The sequence below is a fragment of the Myotis nattereri genome, assembly GCF_964212035.1.
Source record: "Myotis nattereri genome assembly, chromosome: Y".
In the NCBI taxonomy this organism is placed as follows: domain Eukaryota; kingdom Metazoa; phylum Chordata; class Mammalia; order Chiroptera; family Vespertilionidae; genus Myotis; species Myotis nattereri.
The window spans coordinates 23,208,581-23,230,317 of record NC_138094.1 but is presented as its reverse complement, the minus strand read 5'-3'; the positions used below and the strand labels follow the sequence as shown (position 1 = coordinate 23,230,317).

Sequence of the window (21,737 nt, the reverse complement as noted above, 5' to 3'; positions counted from 1 at the left end):
CAGGAGCCTACATCTTTGGGGCGATCTATCGTGGGGCTCCAGAACTGAGAGGGCACAGGCCAGGCTGGGGGGCCCCTTCCGCCTGACTGCAGGAATTTTGTGCACCAGGCCTCTAGTCGATAATAAAAGCATAATGTGCTAATTAGACCGGACAGCCGAATGACCTTCCAGACATCCTTCTGGACAACCTTCCAGACAAAGCCACAGCTGCGAGGTCTGAGGCGAGCCACCGAAGGTGAGTGCACAAATTTCATGCATCAGGCCTCTAGTTTTCAGATAAGGGTATGAGGACCTGCAGCCACAACAAGACTAACAACTCTGCTCCTCCCACATTACACCTGGGGAGCTAAGGCTAGGTCATACAGGTAGGGAGGTGTACAGATGCTGGGACTCCCTAAGCAAAACCTGAACATGCATAGCCAGTCTTGTGGCCACTACTCTCCAGCAATGCCTCCAGGGCAATGCATGTGTTTGAAAAGGTTCCATCCTCAAACTATTCATCTTTCGAGATCACTGTGATTTCAGCTGTGGGCAGTTTAGCAAATAGGCGTGAGAGAAAATAAGGAACAGGGAAGGAGTCAAGAGATAAAAATGAAACTAGCGTGGAAGATGGGAAAAGGAACTGAGGAGGAGTGAGTACAAATAGGAACTGAGGAAGGCTCCAGGCCAGGAAATGTGGAAACCAGTTCAACTGCTAACACACAGAAACTTTCTTTTTGAGCTTTGTATCTCAGCTTCAGTACACCTGTTATGAAGAAGAGGCAGGCAGTATGCATCCTCAGGGCAAACATGCAGTAACATGATAGCAGTAATCCTTCTGAGTATCTGATGTGTTGCAGGCACTCAACTGAGAGCCATCTCATTTTGCCTTCTTCACCATGGCAAAGTAGATATTCATATCCCCATTGCAAATGAGGAAACTGAGGTCCAACTGTAGCTGGAGAAATCACTGGGTCAAATTTTTCCGACTTTAGTGGTAGTGGGTGGCTCTTGCAGTATCTTTAGAAAAAGACTTTTCTAAGACTCCCATGGGAGAATGAATGTATTTTATTGGTGTGTAATTATATTTTCTGGTCTGCAGGGTTCAATGTCCCTTAGCCTAGTCCTGAAAAGAGTGCAGACGGGGCTCCAGCAGAATCAAAGAGTAGGGCCAGTATCCAGAGTGTCCATTCCATGGTGGAGCAGGGCATGATTTAGTGTCAGGCTACATTTAGTACATCAGTACACTGTGTGAAGTCTACATGGCTGTGGGTCACAGGGTGAGTAGAGGGAGGTAAGAAGACCATAAGCTGGGAATCTGAGGTGAGCAGCGAGAGAGAGGGGCTTCTTTGTTCAGGAGCTTAAAAATTAAATATTCCTGTACTTGCGGTGGCATGCCTATTTCTGGCTACTGACTTATTCCCTGGTGTGACTGACTAACAGATAAGCAACATCACACGTCATGCAGACCTCACTGGGCATGGGTCCATTGTCTAGTGCCTTCCCACAGTGATCTTTAGGTAATAAACTTGGAGATTATTAACTGCAATTCCCTGGCAAAGCTGTATAAATGGCATGTCTCTATTACCTAATCTTCCTTTTACTCCTTCCCTGTTAATAACCAGGTTATTATAATGGTTATCACAAAGAAGTTAAATGTGTCCAACCAAGGTTAATCAGTAACTTCAAAATTGAGGTGCAAAAACATAAACATTGTATATAATCAATGTGATATATACTAACCTCTATCTAAAGCAACTGAATGACAGGTCCACCAGTCACTCTGACATGTACTGATACCAGGGGGCAGACACTCAACGCAGGAGCTGCCCCCTGGTGGTGAGTGCGCTCCCACAGGGGGAGTGCCGCTCTGCTGACTGACCTGTTCCTGGAGGCCCACCAGCCAGCAGCAGTAGCCACTCACTCCCTCAGTAGTCCTGCAGGTCCAATCTCTAGAGAACAGGCCAGGCACCAACAGACCAGTACCACTAGCACAGGGCCACTAGCCTCCTGAAAGTTGGCCTCAGGCACCGCAGCTGCTTCCCCTCCCTAGACACTCTGCAAGGAAGAAATCTTGACCATCCCTGCAAACGTCAGGGACAGATCTGGATCCTGGGCAGGCAAGGGCATCCCACCACCTGCCCAAAGGGCAGATTGCGTTCTCCCCCTACCGCCCCTCCATCCCATACCCTTTGGGACAGGCGCCAGATGCAGGCAAGCGCCACTGCAGCAGACGAGCTTCTCCTGATCAGGACTGACTGGGCATGAGGCTGCGGCAGGTGCAGCAGGATCAGGATGAGCCAGAGTGGTAGGCAGTAGCAGCAGGTGGCGCTGGACTGCCAGTTTCAGCACAATCCCCACAGGCCACACTGAGGGACCCCACCCATGCACAAATTCATGCACCAGGCCTCTAGAGTGACATAAGTCACCCTGCTTCTCACATATTTTACTCATCTCTCAAGGAACACGTAAAAACCCTGAAGGGTCAGATTGATCTTATTATCAAGGTAACAAATATAAAAGAAAAACGAAGGTCCATGAATTTGGGAACCTCTGTGCCATTACACCTTTCTTATTTGGGGTACAAGGCTCTTCCAAGCCAAAGGAACCTATAAAAGCAAGTCACGTTAGCTGATGACTGACTGGTTGGTATTCCTGAAATGGACAGAGTTTTTACTTCTAAGATGACATATTTCTATGGCTTTTCCCCTACTATGAGAATTACTGAAACTTCAGTAATGATCATTACATTTCCATATATACTGGAAGTTTGACACATACACATTTGTAAGTTAAAAATCTCTCTAACCTGTCTCAATCTGCTTCAGTTGCAATTTTAAATCAGCCACCTGCATAGTTAACCTCCTTACAGAAGCATCATAATTTAATATCCGGGCCTTCAGCTTTGCAGAATGCTCAGTCTGAAAAGATTTAAAGAAGGGAAGAAATCAATGTAAAAGAAATCCCAGTTCACTTCAAAAGGAACAAGTCTTTTATAGGGCTTATTCTCTTTTCCATTTTGCCCATTCTGAGCAGCTTCATGCCTGTGGTCCACAGGTCCCTAGAAAACAATAGAGCACACAAACAAGTTTGCCACCTCCATTTGCACTCATCTCTAAGAACAGTTCTATAAGGTATGAGGCAGACACCAGAGTGTCAACAATTCTAAGTCACAGGGCAAGAATCAAGAGACATTACTAGAGGGCACAACCGAGACTGGGACAATTTCTGTTTATGAGTGCGCTTTCCTTGGGATTTTATTACTGTTATAAATATAGTTATATCATCACCCAAGAATTTCTCAGGTGAGAAGGTTACCTTAGAATAGTGGGGGGATAATTTTTGATGTTAAAACCAATCTGATTTACACTGGTGTGACACACACCAAGCTTACATGTGTACACAGTGGATCAGACTAACACCCGACCAAATAAAGATCAGTACTCACTTCACTTTGCAGCTGTCTCTGCAGAGCCTCCTTGTGAGTTTCAAACTTCTTATGCCCTAACACGAAAGCAGCTCCTGCTTCCTTCAACTGTTTCTGCAAATTTACCAGTTCAGGAGGTGGTTGAGCTATAACGAAGAAGGTAAAAAAGCCTAGTGATTATCAACAGTAAGTTTTCCCATCTCACTTAGCAAAAGCAGCTAAAGATATTTTAAATTGTTCTTTCTTTTCTTTGTACACATGTAGTTAATACCATATTAATTCTATGGAATGGACTAAGAGCACAAATTTCAGAAGAGTTGAATGCATGCAGAGGCAAAGTTCACTACTCTTTTCTAATGCAAATGAAAGAAATTCTTTCAAATCCTTTAACTAACCTGAAAGCCCACCTCTTTCCTCTATCACACACAGGAGGCATAAAAGGAGTTCTCCATCAAAACCTGTTAAGTACCCCTAGGTCTAATCTGATCTGTGCACCAGTCAGCAACACTCAGGGTTCAAGCAGACATCAGATGGAGTTCCACCATTTCAGTCACTGAAGAACCACTAAAGGGTGATTCATGTAGGTTAGCCACTAAGGGTGGTATAGTTCTCTGGGCTAGTAATGGGGCCATGCTGTTAACTCCGTGGGCCCAAAGTAGGAGTGGGGAAACTTTCTTCTGCCAAGGGCCATTGGGATATTTATTTTTAGTTAGTTATTTATTTTTAAATATATTTTATTGATTTTTTACAGAGGGGAAGGGAGAGAGATAGAGAGCCAGAAACATCGATGAGAGAGAAACATCGATCAGCTGCCTCCTGCACATCCCCCATTGGGGATGTGCCCGCAACCCAGGCACATGCCCTTGACCGGAATCGAACCTGGGACCCTTCAGTCTGCAGGCCGACGCTCCATCCACTGAGCCAAACCGGTTTTGACATGGATATTTATAACATCATTTGCAGGTCATACAAAATTATCAACTTAATTAGCCTCCTATATTTGGTCAAACATTTAATTAACTCACCCCTAATGCCTTGGCAGGGCCAGATCAAAAGATTTTATGGGTCTTCTATAGCCTGTGGGCAGGACAGTCTCCACACTTGGCCTAAACCATCAGGGAGGGAAGAATTCCCAGAATTGGGAGAGAAAGATCTGGCACAGGCACAGAGCAATGGTGAGAGGTCATCCTGTAAGCACTGGATCTTGCCTTGCTGAGAGGCACAGGGCCAGCCCACAGCCAATATATACAGTGGGGGTGAGGATGCAATGGTGGAGAGGGAATAATAACCTCAACCTCACTCTCATTCCTCCTTCTCAATGGCCAAATCTGAGCAGCAGAAAGTGAGGGGAGATTTGTACAACCCAGAAGGCAGATTTGTAGTTTAAAGATACTTCTTAGTGACACTAATAATATACTATACTAATAGCAAGCAAAAAAGGAAGTAACTTCAAATTGAGAATCTTAATTTTATAAAAATTTTCCTGATTGAAGCCTTCCTTACAGATACAAAGCATAGTGTCATAATATTAAGCTAATATGAATTACAAAGACATGCAAATCAGGAAAAAGACATATGGTTAAAAAGATGCAAGTTTTCATTTCTGCTCTCTTCCAGTTGTTGTTTAAGTAATTTATTTTGAGCCTGAAGCTCTAATTTCTCTTCTTTTAGAAGCGAATAGCCACTCATCTCTTTCATCTCTTCATTCAGCAGGTGGTTTTGCTTGGTTATTGCCAAGAACTGGGCCTTGAGAGATTCGAGTTCAAGCTGGAATTGAAAAAAAACTTGCATTTGAACAGTTACTGCAGTACTTCTTATGCAAAAACTGGCAGGCTGCTATAAACTGGGTGTCATAGTAAGTAAGGTCACTGGACAGAGGACTCATTCTCTGCAGTAAGAAGAACCTGATTCCAACATGGAAGCTTATCTTTGCCCTAGAAGGGGCGGGGGAAGTTCATCCAACCTTATACTTATGCAGAAGAACCCTGGCCTACAAAGCAAGTGCTTCAGATTAAGTTTGTTGCCCATTTTCCAGATACAACTAAGGTCCCAATAGCAATCACAGACTGCAGCAATGTTTATAAAAATGAAAAGCTGAGCTATCACAAACATGCTGTGGTGCTTTCCTTTTTTTATACATTTCATGTTTACATACAAAAGTCTACAATGTTCTCAAATAAATAGATCATTACAGCTGCAAAAATACATTTTATGTGCAGGATATATCCAGGTACATCAAGTTCCAGCTCTGTCCTTCAGAGAGCACACGTGATGAACAGCAAGAAAATAAATGGCATGTGAAAAACACATCTCATTCTGTTTTATCCTGTAAGATCCCAATGTAATGACAGGAATGTTCACCTTCTGCTGATGGGAAGGAAGGAGAGGCTAAGGCAGAAACTAAAAGCACTGGCCACCTGCTATGGGCTAGGCACATAGGTCAGCTCACCACGGAACCTCAACCACCCCAATGATTAAGGAACTTGTTCCAGGCAACAAGCAGGAAGGACTAAAAGGAAGAACTACTAAATTAACTTAAGTTGGGCCTTCTTAGTCATAAAATAAACAGTCTAAACACATCAAGCTAAATAATGTATGGCTGAAACTAAAATTTCATCTACTGCCTTGAAGTTTTATCGACTTCAAAAAACAATAGGCTTAGCAATTACCTCAAGTTCTTTCACACGAGTTGCAGAATGATTGCATTCTTCTTCCTGTTTTGAATTGGTAGCCATGGACTGCTCTTGCAAAAGAATAGGTTTTTCTGAAAGAGAAAGCCAACCAATTAAAGATGTTTTTCTAGTGAATAAAAACTCATTTAAGAATTTATGTACAATGTCAGACCTAATGACGATTATTTCATCATCTAAAATAGCAGGTGTCATAGTCAAAAATCAGTAGGGAAAGTAAGAAATAAGTCCTATTACCCAACAGGTGATGGGAAGTCTTAATGGTCACATATATTGTGAACTTTCTTCCACTACACATACCAACCAGTTGCACCAGCTGCTCAGAGCCCTCATACCCAAAGATCTGAATTTCCTTAAATACAAAGATTTGTCTTATGATTTTAGTGTCTATTTCATCATTTTCACTTCATTCAATATGAGTCTTTGCAGATATATCATTAAAAAAAAAATTAGCTGACTACATGATGGTACTAATTCCTAAGAAGTATTAGTCTAGTTTTCACAAGATAGTCACAGAGGAGCAGCCACACACCGGGTGACCTTATGGGTCTTTATCAAGTACCCAGCTCTGGTTCCTTTGAAATTTCTACTTAAGTTCACTTCTTTTCATAGACAAGTTTCTACAAATATACTGAGACATAAAATATCAAGAGATTGAAAAATTATTCAACTTTCCTACTCCTGGGTTAGTTATAAAACAGTTTAGGAAGTTATATGTCAGGTAAAAATATCATGAGGCATAAACATATGTTACAAGTAAAAGAAATAAGGAAACAGGTCACAGGGAATGGAGAAGTTAAAATTTTCCATAAGTAAAAAATGAAGTCTATCATGCTTAAAACCACAATGAGATATCACCTCCCACCTGTTAGAACAGCTATCATCAATAAATGGATAAATACGCCGAAACCGGTTTGGCTCAGTGGATAGAGCGTCGGCCTGCGGACTGAAAGGTCCCAGGTTCGATTCCGGTCAAGGGCATGTACCTGGGTTGCGGGCATATCCCTGGTGGGAGATGTGCAGGAGGCAGCTGATCGATGTTTCTCTCTCATCGATGTTTCTAACTCTCTATCTCTCTCCCTTCCTCTCTGTAAAAAATCAATAAAATATATTAAAAAAAATAAATAAATAAATGGATAAATAACAAGTGCTGGCCAAGATGTGGAAAAAAGAGAACCCTCATACACTGTTGGTGGGAATGCAGATTGGTGCAGCCACTATGGAAAAACAGTGTGAAGTCACTCTCCCCACCCCCACCCCCCAAAAAATAATAATAATAAGTGCGGCCATATGTTCTAATAATTCTACTTCTCAGTATATGTAAAAAATAACAACATGCCAATTTGAAAAGACATACATGTGCACCCACATGTTCACTGCACCATTACTAGTAACAGACAAGATTTGGAAGCAACCTAGACTACCATCAATAAATGAATGTGTGGATACAGAAGATGTGATATATTACTCAGCCACTGAAATGAATAAAATCTTGCCACCTGTGACAACATGGATGAATCTAAAGGATATTATGATGAAATAAGTTACGGAGAAAAACAAATACCTTATGATTTAACTTACATGTGGAATCTTAAGAAATAAAAATAAACAAAACAAAACAGACAGGCCCATAAATATTGATAACAAGCAAGTGGTGGTCAAAGGGGAGGGAGGAAAGTAGATGGGGGAAGAAAAACCTCCTGAATACCCTACCTCTCTCAGGTTAAGGTCATTTTTGATACGTAAAATTAAAAGAACAAAATAATGATTAATTTTGTAGTAAAAGTAAAATGTAAGCTACACACACACATATAAATTTAGAACAGGCCCAATTTAGGAAGCTAATAACCTATACCAGAAATTTACAAATGCAGCTTTCTTCTCCACAAGAATCACCTTTATTCTTCCTGTCCTCTTCACCCAGTCTGTTAGATCTATCGATGTAGTCATCCTTTAGCTCAAGTTGATACCTGAGAATTAGAATGACCAAAATGATTTTCTTGTCACTTTCCTGAACAGATTCCTATCAATGTATGGGTTTCTGTGGCACCCGGGCACCTAAGGGCATGAACATGGCCATGCATAACTTCAAGGACTATCAGTACCAAAGCCCAGAGATGCAAATTCTGAATATAAAACCTGCTACAATCCTTTAATTTGGTCCCCAAAACTCGTTATTGTGAGGTTATTGAGAACAATTATTCCATGGTGGTCTGGATTGGCACACAAAAGTAAATTAAGTTCAATTTACACTGGTACAACTGACTCTAAATCCCAAGAACAAGAAGTCAGTCACATCCACCTGCCTTGCCTTGCACCCCATCCCCACCCCAAAGAACTTTTGCCCTCAAGGGCTGGGCATAGGGTTCGGGGCCAACTTCGACCACCCTCATATCTGGGTTAGCAATACCAAAAGCACACTTTCAAGTTTTACTTATCTCCACCAACTGCCACTAGCAGACGTTTCAGTTGAGAGAGATGGTGAGTATCCTGTGAATTCCCACCCTTGCTCAAGTCATAGAGGATACCCAAACCAGACAACATCAAACAGTACATGATCTGCGAAGCAGTGGGAAAATTAACATACACATTTACTCATTCATTTATTCCTAAGGGTTTAACAACTACAGACATGTCAGCACTTGCTATTACACTCGAGAAGCTGACATACTATATGTATGTCATCATTTCAAAATCTATACATGGAAAGGTACTATATTTTAATTAGAATTCTTTTAAAGAATAAGCTCAGTACTATGTAATGTAAGTACTATGTAATGTAATCTCATGACAAATTACGGGCAAGGCAGTAAAAAGAGACCACTTATTAAGACATACCAAAAGTTAGTTGAGTCATCTCTTCACCACAAATTCATTTACTCAATGAATATTATATGAACACCTGTGTGCTAGACACTACACTGAGCACTGTAGAGAAAAGTTACCATATGGGCTTGATGTCTGCACTGAGTAGTTAATCACTGCAACACATTAAAACTCAGATTATAGGGAAGTCATAGTAACCATAGTTATCATATTTTCCTTTTCCTGTATAATTTTTTTTGCTCCATTGTTAATTTCCATTTATTTCTTTTGATTCTGGCTTTGCAGAATCTTGAAGGAATACAGGGCACATGTTACCTGATAAGCACTAAAACCACTAGGCAGAATAATTTATAAATTGATAGATACCTCCATCGTAGTGGCAAGTATGAGGCGGGAGAGGAAAAGAGAACTAAAAGGGATTATAATTCCAGCCCTGGTCAGCCTGATTCAGATGGTTGAAGCACTGTCCAGTGCATTGGAAGGTCATGGGATCAATTCCTGATCAGGGCACATACAGGAGGCAACAGATCAATATTTCTCTCTCATGCTGATTTTTATCTGTCTCTCTCCTTTCCTCCCTAAAATTATTATTTTTTTTAAAAAAAAGTGAATTTTTAAAAAGTTGATCAACCTGTGGGTCGTGACCCCTTTGGTGGTTGAACGACCCTTTCACAGGGGTCGCCTAAGACCATCCTGCATAACAGCTATTTACATTACGATTCATAACAGTAGCAACATTACAGTTATGCAGTAGCAACGAACATAATTTTATGGTTGGGTCACAACATGAGAAACCGTATTTAAAAGGTCAGAAGGTTGAGAACAACTGCCTTAGATCAACCACTTTTATAGTTTATCTACAATGTGAGCTGAGCAACTCACAATATGCCATAAAATGAAAGCAAATCACAGACCCTCAATACATGTTAGAAAAGCTATGAGTAAGAAAGAGCAGAGGATGCTATTCCCTATACTGTAACTCTGTAAAATTATCTTAAATATTCATGGGAAAGGCTTGACTGTCAATAAAAAACACGTATTTTTTTAAACACTATCACCATAAAATGTTAAGTCTTATCTACTTCACTAGTATTGCTGTGTTTCCATCAACTTATTCCAAATCTATTACTTGTTTAAGAACACCAAACAATTTCTTTAGAATTTCATTCTTGAGCTTTTGGTCACAGGTCTCCTCCATGCTCTTTATATTCAGGATCCTGTCTCCTAAGTGCATCAGCCACACTTTTATGATTTTCTTCTGTAGCCTCTGATATTAGCAAAAATATAAAAAGCAAAAAAAAATAAAACTGTAATTGCTGAAGTAAAGACTTCAGGAGAAAAAAATAACATAATTTTAGCTCCACAAGCTAAAACTGTTATGTGACTGTCACTGCTGGGAAGTAACTGGAAAGAGCTGGAGTTCTCCATCTATTTTATGAACTGACCAAGTTATGTGGGATCTGAAGTAGCAGATGGAGCAGCATGGTGCACCAGGCTGCAGGGAGTGTGCAAGTTTCAAGACCAAAGTGCTTTTCATAGAAGATGATGAACACTTAAAAAATGATTGCAGGTAATAAATGGCCATAATAAATTCAGAGAAAAGCTACATACCAAACTTAAGTTAGTGTACTTTTGCTTTAGTACTTATTTCTTCAGTAAGATTATTTCTGTGAGGTTTAACTGATCAGCCCATAGGTATGAAAGACAAAAGATTTGTTTCTGATATTTAATAATCTAGTGATTGAATACTGAAGAGTGCTGAACAATAGAAAAAGATAGATAGGTCAATCAGAACTTCCAAATACTGAAGAATGGAATGGTCTTCCCTTGGATCGAGCCAGGTAAGTGCTAGGGAATGCTGACCATTCCAAGCAAAGGATAAAAGCTCTATGTGTTAGCACCCTCTGCTGACTAACATGTAAAGCAAAGGAGCAGTAAACTATACTTATTAGCTTACTAGATGCCTGGTGCACAAATTCATGAATGGCAGGGGTCCCTCCACCTGGCTGATCACGGTGGTCTCACACAGTCCTGATCTTCTCACCCAGTCCCAATTGGGGCTGGGGTGGGATCACAGGAGGGCTCCAGGGCAAGTCTGGTCCTGTCTTGCCTGGTCCTGATGGGCCCCACCCCAGCAGCAAGCAACTTACTGGTTGGAACATCTGCCCCCGGGTGGTCAGTGCAAGTCGTAGCGACCAGTCAGTTGACCACTCGGTCAGACACTTAGCATATCATGCCTTTATATATATAGGTTGTAACTCACAGCACAGAATGTTCAGCATGAACTTTCCCCTGCCCCTGGTCTTGGAGACCGCATGTTCTTCTAAGGCTCTGCTCACCAAATTCAGCTGCCACATGAAGTAAATTGCATTGTGTGCGTGGAAACCCTTTGTAGGCTCCATTGCTGTGTCTTTACTTCGTTGCAGTTCCAATTACTCCAACATAAAGACAGACACCCTCATTATCAGGTAACACCATCATGGTAAGACCCCTGCTCAGCCTACTGCAGTGGTTTTTAAATAGGCCATGGGTCGCCCCAGATGGTTTGGTAGAGTAGGTACAGCCGCAGCCTGCGAACTAAAGGGTCCTAGGTTTGGTTCCGGTCAAAGACACATTCCTGGATTGCGGGCTTAATCCCCAGTATGGAGCACATGCAGGAGGCGATGGATTCTCTCTCATCATTGATGTTTCTCTCTCTCTCTCTCACTCTGCCTTCCTCTCTGAAATCAATAAAAATAGTAAGTAGGCCATTAATCAAACGTTGCTGCTCTCCATCCAGTCCCCTCAAACCCTCTTTTGTCTTTGACCCTCCCCACACACACACTCTGCTGCGGTCTGTAAAATGGGGTCAGGATTTCTACTTCAACCAAGGGCAAAGCTTCCACATGGACCTCCTTCCCCGACTGTCTTTGCCCCCAGTCCTGTGTGGTTTCTCCCTCCTTCCCCTCCATCTAACTTGGTGGGCCCTGCTCTGCCCCCTCCTCATGTGACCTCCTGTCCGCAGCCTCGAACTTTCTCCTCTGGGGGCAGAGCTCTCCAAAGGCTGTGTGGGAATGGAGTGGGCTGTGCAGAGTGGGGTGGGGCAGACAAGGCAGTACAGGGTGTGCAGTGGTGGAGAGCTCTGTGGGCCAAGTCCAACCTTTGGAGAAGAGCTGGGGTGACAGGTCACCGGGAGGAGGAGGGAGGGATGTAGACCTTGTCCCGTGGGAGAGGCACTGGGTTCCTGGGCTGTCCCCACACAGCAGCTTTTCTAGGCCCCTGCACAGCTATCATCCTCCACCTCTTGCTGCCTCCGCCTCAAGTTTTGGACTCAGTTTCTTTGACTCAGCCCCACCCCCCTCTCAGCTGCGTTCCAGGAGCCTGAGGCTGCACGTTGGCTTTGGGCAGCTATGCCTGGCCTGCCCCCTATAATGGTGTTACCCACTCTCCTGGAGTAGTTAGTGAAACTTAAATAAATATAAGCAGCTCTGAAGATTATAAATTGAGCACTGAGAAGGCCACAGGCTGCGGAGGGCTGCATAGTCCAGGCTCTCAGCATAGAAGCCTCCCCAGCCACCTGGTCCCTGCTGGCTCCCGCCCCCACCTGCCTCTGCCCAGGGCTCAAGACAAACCCCAGGAACTTCCTGACAGCTCTCACCTCACATCTCACTTTCCAGTCCAGCCCACCAGTGCCCACAGCAAGCTAACCTACTGGTCCGAGCGTCTGCCCCCTGGTGGTCAGTGCACGTCATAGTGACTGATCGACTGATCCAGTGGTCAAACTCACAGTGGAACTCCAGTAGAGGGAATAATTTGCATATTAGGCTTTTATTACGTAAGATATCAGCGATTTTCAACCTTATTTATCTCTGACACACATAAACTACTAAAATTCTGCAGCATGCCAAAAATATATTTGCCCATTTATAAAAAACACAACAGGTATATTTTTGAATCGTTCACAATGAACCGCTATTTTGTGTTGACTGTTGTCTTTTTTTTTTTTATTTGAAAATCTAAGGAAAAAGAGGTTAATGCCCTTGACTACAGTCAGGTATGTCATGTTTTATATATTCTTGCAGCACACCAGTTGAAAATCGATGGCTTATTTGTCACTTTCCTTTTCTGTCATGATCAATTTACCACTTCAGTACTGCTTAGAACAGAGTAATGTAGCAGAGATGAAAAATAAAATGAATTAAAGCCTATATAAATGATCTAACCACATTAATGAAGACCAGGACAAATCCACTAAGGAAGTAAGAGTCAACTAATAGTAGAACCTAATGGAAATGAAACCTGTTTCATAAACTAGACTGGTGAGCTTGCCATTAATGGCAGGTACAATGTGAAGAATGAAATAGTGGTGAGCACTTAGTACACACACATCCATCACCCAGTACAAATCAAGTCAGAGCCACTGCATTGAGTTACTACATGCACATGGAACCGTTAGATCTCAATGACTAAACGTAAGTGTGTGACTGAACATAATTTGTTAACAGTTGTTAGCTTCTTCAAAGTACTGGTCTGGTTTTACTGTAGCCTGATGATGGTGTCTCACTGCTTTTCATCCCAATAACTAATATTTCAAAAGCAAAATCCTAGTCTTTGTTTCTCTCAACTTATGCCTTTTAAAACTAGCCGAATGTACCTTTACAAGCAAGAACTCTACTTGGCAATTAGCATTAGAATAATTAGTAGTATTTGTTTTAAACTCACAGACTCTGAATAGTCAAAATGAAAACATTACTTACAAATCAAAAGCTTCAATTCTTTGCTTCAGTTCTGCTTCTCTGCCTCTTAGGAAATCGGTATCTTTCAGTAGAAGCTGTATTTGAGCATAAAGTTCTTTTGTTTCCATCTGTAGAGGAAAGCATTAATTGTAGCAAGCAAGCTGAGGAAAATAAGACAGGTTTGAACTAATGGACTGCTTCCTACATTCCAGAGAACAAAGTACAGACATTTAGAGGAACAATTTCACTTTTAAAACATTCCATCTCAAGGTATGCATTTTGCCTATTCTAGTTACACAAGAATTTACCTCCTAGTCCAGGGGTGGGCAAACTTTTGGACGCGAGGGCCACAATGGGTTCTTAAACTGGTCCGGAGGGCCGGAACAAAAGCATGGATGGAGTGTGTGTGTGAACTAATATAAATTCAAAGTAAACATTATTACATAAAAGCGTACGGTCTTTTTTTCTTTTAGTTTTATTCATTTCAAACGGGCCGGATCCGGCCCGCGGGCCGTAGTTTGCCCATGGCTTCCCTAGCCCAATGACTGTTACGCTATATTACCCTAATATCCCTTGTGCAGAATATCCTGACACTTCCTTAACATTTTTGTAAGTTCTCCAGAAAAAAAAAACACAAAAAACAAAATGGGGGAACTTAACAAAGTAGAATCCCCATGGTTCAATAGTCGTCTGAAAGTTTCAATTCATGGGCGGTTCTGACTCAGAATGAACAAGCTGGAATGAAACTGTGAAAAATAGATCACACTTACATTTGTGTGTTCACTGAGCAAGGATTTACTGAATATCATGTCAAAAAGCACAGTGAGCTGGATATGAAAAGATGAACAGCTACAGTCCCCGTCTTTTAAAAAATTCACAATTTACTGAGGGAGAGAGAAATAATACTACAATGTGATAATTTCACAACCAGAGTCCAGTCTCCACGGCAGGAATGATGCCTAAATGAGTCTATCAATGGGATTCAGGGAAGGCGTCACCAGGAAGCATCATTGAAGCTAAAGTTTGAAGGACAGGACAGTTTTATCAGGGAGAGAAGGGGGTGAACAGTCGGGTGGCAGAGTAAAAGTATGGTGCCTTTTATGAGGATGCCAAGCTTCTCCAGTGCCTTCAGAGAATCTGACTGAATGGAGACAGGCTGTCAACTGGTTGATCTGATCTAGTCAGTCACTCATTTTAAGGTTCAAAGTGTTAGTCTGAACACAACCCATCATCTCAAAGACCAGTGCTTCCATTTATTTTTATAGCTAAAATTAACCCAATTCCCAGAAATGCCAGAAAAAATTGGAGAGGGGGTGTGGTCACCATTAATAACTGGGTTTTACTGAGAAGCTCCAAGAAAGGTTGACACTGGGAGGAAGCCTTTTAACTTCAACCATCTCCTGGTATCAGTAGTCCTGGCTGAGGAAACCATGACCCCAACCTAGTTAGGTCTGACAACCCTTGGGAAAGGAACTGTTTTTCCAAAAGAAACAATCCAATCTCTTTTGCTGGCATGCACTCCCCACCATTCCTCAACCTCTTCATGTCCTGTCCAGTCATTTTCTGGGTGACAAGATCAAATGGCCACTGGATGACACTTATAAGCCCCAGACCCTTCTACTGCAGGGACCTTTGCCTTTGCTCAGATGGAAGCACATTGCATTTGGTTTCCAACTTCACCTAGAACCCCAACCTGCAACTCTGTCCTGTTGGTCCACCCTTATTCTTCCATCTGTCTGTATCCCCAGACTTACTCCTTGATGTCTGAGACTGCCACGTAGCTCTCCCTTCTCTCCTGGATTATTAGTCATCCACACTCTGCTCTGGTTCCGCTCACCATCATGCTGAACCCCAATGTCTTCAACTAAACAGGCTGCCTTTCTCAAATGAAATAAATTCAGCTCTATAAAGCTACACTCCTCAACTACGACCATTTTTCTGCCCTCATTGACCTTCCAAATCCTCCCAAGAGCTGCAACAGAACAATCACCTACAACAAGCACGTCAAACGCATGGCCCACAGGCCGCACGTGGCCCACAATGAATATTTTTGTGGCTCAGCGAATATAACAGTATGTAGCGTTTTAATAAAAATTTCGTAACCTGATTTTTACAATAACCTGTTTTACATAATTATTAATTACTAACTACATTTGCTAATGACTGATTATAATTGTGTTGCATTCATTTCCCTTATGCGCCTTATGCGCAGGCGTGCCATTTCTCTCCATTAATACTAGCAGACAATATTTTAGCACCCGATGGCCACATCATTAGTCTTGTACTGACTTGTTTGGTATGTGCAACAGGAAATACTTTGCTTTTGGAGAATGAGAAAAGTAGGTTTATTTGCATTGTGCTTATTAATCTGTCCAGTTATTCAGTGTCTGGGAAGTTAATGTTCAATGCAAAATACTGATTTTTATTAAAACGTTCTATTATTTTTTGTTAACGATTACTCATTTATTTCAGCCCTTTGTATTCAACATGTCTTTATCGAAATAAACCTTTCAATGAAAATTGAAGCTTTTGTTTTGCAGCCCACATAAACTTGGTTCATGTTAGTGTTTGAAATTCTTGACCTACATGCACTTGGTCTGGTCTACTTCAATTCCAGGTTGCCCACTTCAGCAGTACCCTCAAAACAGCTCGAGAATCCTGTCAGCTTCAGAGAGCTGCTCTGCTCCTTCTGCAACCCCCTGCCACCCAGTGGCCATTCCTTACCTCTGGTCCTCTCCTCAAAGGTCACTTATCACTTAATTCTCACATCTGCTGCAATTTTAGTGAGGTTGTCTCATGCCCCTGACTCGGACATTCACTTCCACTCTTCCTTCCAGTAATCTCGAAAAAAGAAGTCTTAGTATCCTTTTCAAAGCTGATTCTTCCAGGTGTATTCTTGACCGCAGTCCCTACTAGTCCTCTAGGCCAGTGATGGCGAACCTATGACACCCGTACCATTTTGGGTGACACGCATCGACAGAGACAAAAAATTGCGTATTCATATATTTGTCTCTCACAATGGCCAGAGCTGGGCATCACTCGAGTAATATTATTACTCATGTTACTCATGATCAATTACACAATTCTAAAACCACATGTAAGCATGTACATCAGTGTTGCGTAGCAAAGATACATTGTGAAAACATCCAAGATACACTGTTCCAATATTGGCATTAATATAAAAAGGTTAAGAATTGCACTATAAAGAGATTAATCTTTACTCAAGACACTTTATTTTTACTCGAGTGACAAAACGCCCAATTCTGGAAACGGCCTCATTGTCAACATGTGCCTCGGGTAAGCTTCCTGTGCGTTCGGGTGCATTCGGCAAACGGACGCACTTGATCGCCATGTTCATTAGGGGACAGGAGTGGGAGGGTTAGAAGAAAAAGATATAAGGGGAAAAAAATGGCGGAGGTATAAACGGACGTGTCCTGTGCCTTGTCCTGGAGCAGATAAGGGTGAGCAGCTGAAACGGGTAACATACAGCCCGAATAGGCAGAGGATATTCAGCTGAGAGACAGTCTGCAGCTGGGAAAGACAGAGAACTCCCAGAAAAAAAAGGACGGTTGGAGACTGCGGCTGAAACGTCTCCCTGTGTGCCGGCTCAGCAGCGGAGACTGTGCCATCTTGAGTGGCTGTTACAGACAACCAGAGATCAGCTACTAACCTGGAAACAAGGGATCTCAAGCAGCGTGACTGCGTGAACTCAGACGAGCACTGCTTCTTCTCACAGAAAGGTTAGACTTCCCCTAAAGGTGCGGTTTGCAATTCAGGTTGGAGAGAGAACCGCGCGGGGTGAAATCTGCGCCCCACAGAGTCCGTGGCCCTTGGGACCAGCGTGACCCTCAAGTGGGGAAGGGGCCCCACAGGGCAGCTGGCAGAAGGGAACGATAAAAATAAGCACATAGCTAGACTGGATGCAAAAAAGCAGCCTCGGATTCTCCCAGTCTGCCGGGTGCTTGGTGCCAGGGGCGAGTGGGTGTGTGGAGACTGTGCGCAGACCTGGAAGGTGGAGGCTTGCAAATTCACACAACTTCTCAGGCTCTTGTTGTTACAGTTCCCCTTAGATCCCTGTGTTTGATTATTAAACCCAGTGGATGGGATTCCCCAGGTGGGGTCATTCACATAGCCTGTAGGGGAAAGACATTTTGGGGAGCCTGGGAAACAGAGCGGGGAGTAATGATTAAAGAACCAGCTCTGGGCAGTGGACTTTCCCAAACCAGTTCCAAGTAACATAGAGAAAATAAACCCTAACTACTGGATAGAGAGGACTTATAGCCTCGGAGGTCAATCCAGACACACTGCCACCCAGAGGCAGAGCCACGAACTGTCTCTTCTGTAAATACAAATAAAGGCAGTCTGGTAAACAAATACAACCTGCCTTAAAATCAGGACTGTGGTTTACAGCACAGAGGAACAGTGTATCGCAGGGAAATTCAACACTCTCCTAAATGCCTGGCAGGACTAAGGCGTGACAAAAAGAAGAGTAGAAGATCTGAAGCACCTTCACTACTGTACATTTTTAACTTTTTTTCTTTTTAATTCTTTTTTCACCATTTCATAAAGAACCTATTATTATTTTTTTTTCATCACCTGATTTTACCTTTGTAATTACATTTTTTAACCAGTATTATTGCTATCATTTTACCATTTTTTCAAGTGTCATTTTATTTTTTTTTCATTATTTTACTTTGGAATTAGTGTTCTACACTCTATTTTCATCGTTCCTTTAGCATCATTTCTCTCTATCTCACCTTTACCCTTAAGCCATAACTCTTCCTCACTTTTCCCCTTTTGTTGTCCTGTTTCTCTTACCCTATTCCTGCTTTAGATTTTCCCTATTCATTCTTTTTACCCACTGTCTAAATTTCACCCTACTTATATACCTAATTTCCAATCCCTTGCTCTAAATCCATATACACCTCTCTCTTATCGTTCTTCACTATCCAATTTTTTTTCTCTGTCGTTTTGCTAGTGTTTGCTTGATTTTGAGTATATTGTTTTTTTTATGCTTGTTTGGGAGATTGTTTTGTTTTACATTTTTATTTTTCTGTTTTGCTTTTTCTTTCTCTGGTTATTTTTGTGCTTCTGTTTTCCCTTTCCTCGCTTGATATTAGTGGTTGATTGTAGTTTGCATTAATCTCCAGGGATCTGCTGCTGGAATTCATTGGGATTATTTGTGGTTCTATTAGAGTTTTCTCCCAATACAAATAGCCTCTTCCCCACCTCTAATTCATTCTCTCACTTTTTTTTCTTCTTTCTTCTCTCCCTTTTCCCAATCTCATTTCGGAATTCCTTTTTGTTTTTTTCTTTTTCTCTTTAATCTTTTTCTCTTTTTTCTTCTTTATCCCCTAATTCTCTTCACTCAGTGGTCACCTTTATTTGGGGTTATTAATATCGTAAATACATTTGTTTTCAGTGCCTTGTATGTTGTGCCTTGTTGTGTTGTATTTTGTGCCTTTAAATCAACGCATCAGAAAGAGAACTACATAACCAAACACCTGGAGAAGAGAGATCAAGGTGAAAAAAGAACCAACCCACATATGAAAGAAAAACAGGCATCATCAGAAAAGGAAGTAAACGAAATGGAGGCAATGGAGGCAAGCAACCTGTCAAAGAAAGAATTCAGAGAAATGGCCATAAGGTGGATGAAAAGAATGGAAGACAAATTCACCAATATGTGTAGGAAACAAGAGGAAATGAAGAAAAACCAAGAAGAAATGAAAAATGACATCACTGCTATAAAGAACTCAATAGAAAGCATCAACAGTAGACTAGAAGAAGCAGAGGACCACATCAGTGAGCTAGAAGACAAGGTAGGAAAAAATACCCAAACAGAACAGCTTCTAGAAAAAATAATTAAAAAGCATGAGGAGAGCCTAAGAGAACTCTGGGACAACACTAAACGAAACAACATCCAAATAACAGGGGTCCCAGAAGGAGAGGAAACTGAGCAAGGAATAGAAAACCTGTTTGAAAAAATAATAAGGGAAAATTTCCCTGAGATAGGGAAGGAAAAAACTCACACAAATCCAAGAAGCTCACAGAGTCCCAAACAAAATGAACCCAAAAAGACCGACACCAAGGCACATAATAATTAAATTGGCAAACACCGACAAAGCAAGAATATTAAAAGCAGCCAGAGAGAGACAGAAAGTTACCTACAAAGGATCCTCCATCAGACTAGAGACCGATTTCTCAACAGAAACACATCAGGCAAGAAAGGAAAGGAATGAAATATACAAAGTCATGCAAAGGAAGGGTCTGAATCCAAGAATACTGTACCCAGCGAGGCTATCAATCAAAATTGAGGGTCAAATCAGGAGCTTCACAGACAAAAACGGTCTACGGGAGTTTATTACAACCGAACCAGCAATGCAAGAAATGCTAAAGGGTCTGCTGAAAAAAGAAAAAATAGGAAACAAAGAAGGAATGCAGCGGTAAAGATCAAAAATGGTGACTAACAAGTTTCTATAAATAATAACTTTAAATGTAAATGGATTAAATGCCCCAGTAAAAATGCATAGGGTAAATGAGTGGATAAGAAAACATGACCCATATATCTGCTGTCTACAGGAAACCCACCTCAGAAAAAAAGACGCCCACAGACTGATGGTGAAGTAATGGAAAAAGGTTTTTTAGGCCAATGGAAGTGAAAAAAAAAGCCGGGGTAGCAATACTTATATCTAACAAATTAGATCTCAAAGTGAAGGACATAAAAAGAGATAAAGAAGGCCACTTCATAATACTAAACGGAGGAGTCCAACAAGAAGAAATAACTCTGGTAAATACATATGCATCCAATATAGGAACACCCAAATACATAAGAAAACTTCTGGAGGAGATCAAGGGAGAGATTGACAGCAATACAATCATAGTAGGGGACCTTAACACCCCATTATCACCATTGGACAAATCCTCTAAACAAAAACTCAGCAAAGAAACATCAATCCTAAATGACTCACTAGATCAGATGGAATTAATTGACATCTTCAGAACATTTCACCCCAAAGCCACAGAATATACATTCTCCTCAACTGCACATTTGTCATCTTCAAAGATAGAGCATGTACTGGGTCACAGATGAAGTCTCTTCAAATTCAAGAAAATTGAAATCATATCCAGCATCTTCTCAGACCACAAAGGCATAAAACTGGAAATCAACTACAACAAAAACAATCCAAGAAAATCAAACACATGGAGACTAAATAGCATGCTATTAAGCAACGACTGGGTTACCAGAGAGATCAAAGAAGAAATAAAAAACATCATGGCAACAAACAAAAATGAAAACACAACAATCCAAAACCTATGGGACACAGTGAAAGCACTCTTGAGAGGGAAGTTCACAGCTCTACAAGCCTACTGCAAGAAACAAGAAACAATGAGAATAAATGACCTAACTCTACAACGCAAAGAGTTAGAAAGAGAGCAACAAAAAAAGCCCACTCTAAGCAGAAGGAAGGAAATAACAAAGATCAGAGCGGAGATAAACAACACAGAGACCAAAAAAACAATACAAAAGATCAACAAAACCAAGATCTGGTTCTTTGAAAGGATAAACAAGATTGATACACCTCTAGCCAGGCTCACCAAGAAACAAAGAGAGAGGACCCAAGTAAACAAAATCAGGAATGAAATAGGAGAAATAACAACAGACCCCATAGAAATACAAAGGATTGTTAGAAAATACTATGAACTCTACTCCAACACACTAGACAACCTGGAGGAAATGGACATATTCCTAGAAAAATACAACATTCCAAAACTTAATCAGGAAGAATCTAAAAATTTCAATAGGCCAATAACTATGGAGGAAATCGAAGCAGTAATCAAAAAGCTTCCAGCAAACAAAAGCCCGGGGACAGACGGCTTCACAGGGGAGTTTTACCAAGCATTCAAAGAAGACCTAAAACCTATCCTCCTCAGACTATGTCAAAAGATCCAAGAGGAAGGAACACTTCCCATCTCATTCTATGAAGCCAGCATCACCCTAACACCAAAACCAGATAAAGACAACACAATGAAAGAGAATTATAGGCCAATATCCCTCATGAACATAGATGCCAAGATCCTCAACAAAATCCTAGCAAATCG

At 41.5% G+C, this 21,737-nt stretch overlaps 1 pseudogene across 1 annotated transcript in view; it reads right to left on the bottom strand.

The window, feature by feature from the left end:
• LOC308512382 (centriole and centriolar satellite protein OFD1-like) overlaps window positions 1–21,737 on the bottom strand; it is a 143,564-nt pseudogene that overhangs the window by 22,355 nt on the left and 99,472 nt on the right. Inside the window, exons 5-11 of the transcript in view lie at window positions 13,667–13,765; window positions 10,071–10,166; window positions 7,993–8,066; window positions 6,076–6,170; window positions 4,980–5,173; window positions 3,428–3,552; window positions 2,805–2,900 (exon numbers count right to left, since the gene is read on the bottom strand). The product of the transcript in view is annotated as a centriole and centriolar satellite protein OFD1-like (transcript). The remainder of the gene's footprint in view (window positions 1–2,804; window positions 2,901–3,427; window positions 3,553–4,979; window positions 5,174–6,075; window positions 6,171–7,992; window positions 8,067–10,070; window positions 10,167–13,666; window positions 13,766–21,737) is intronic.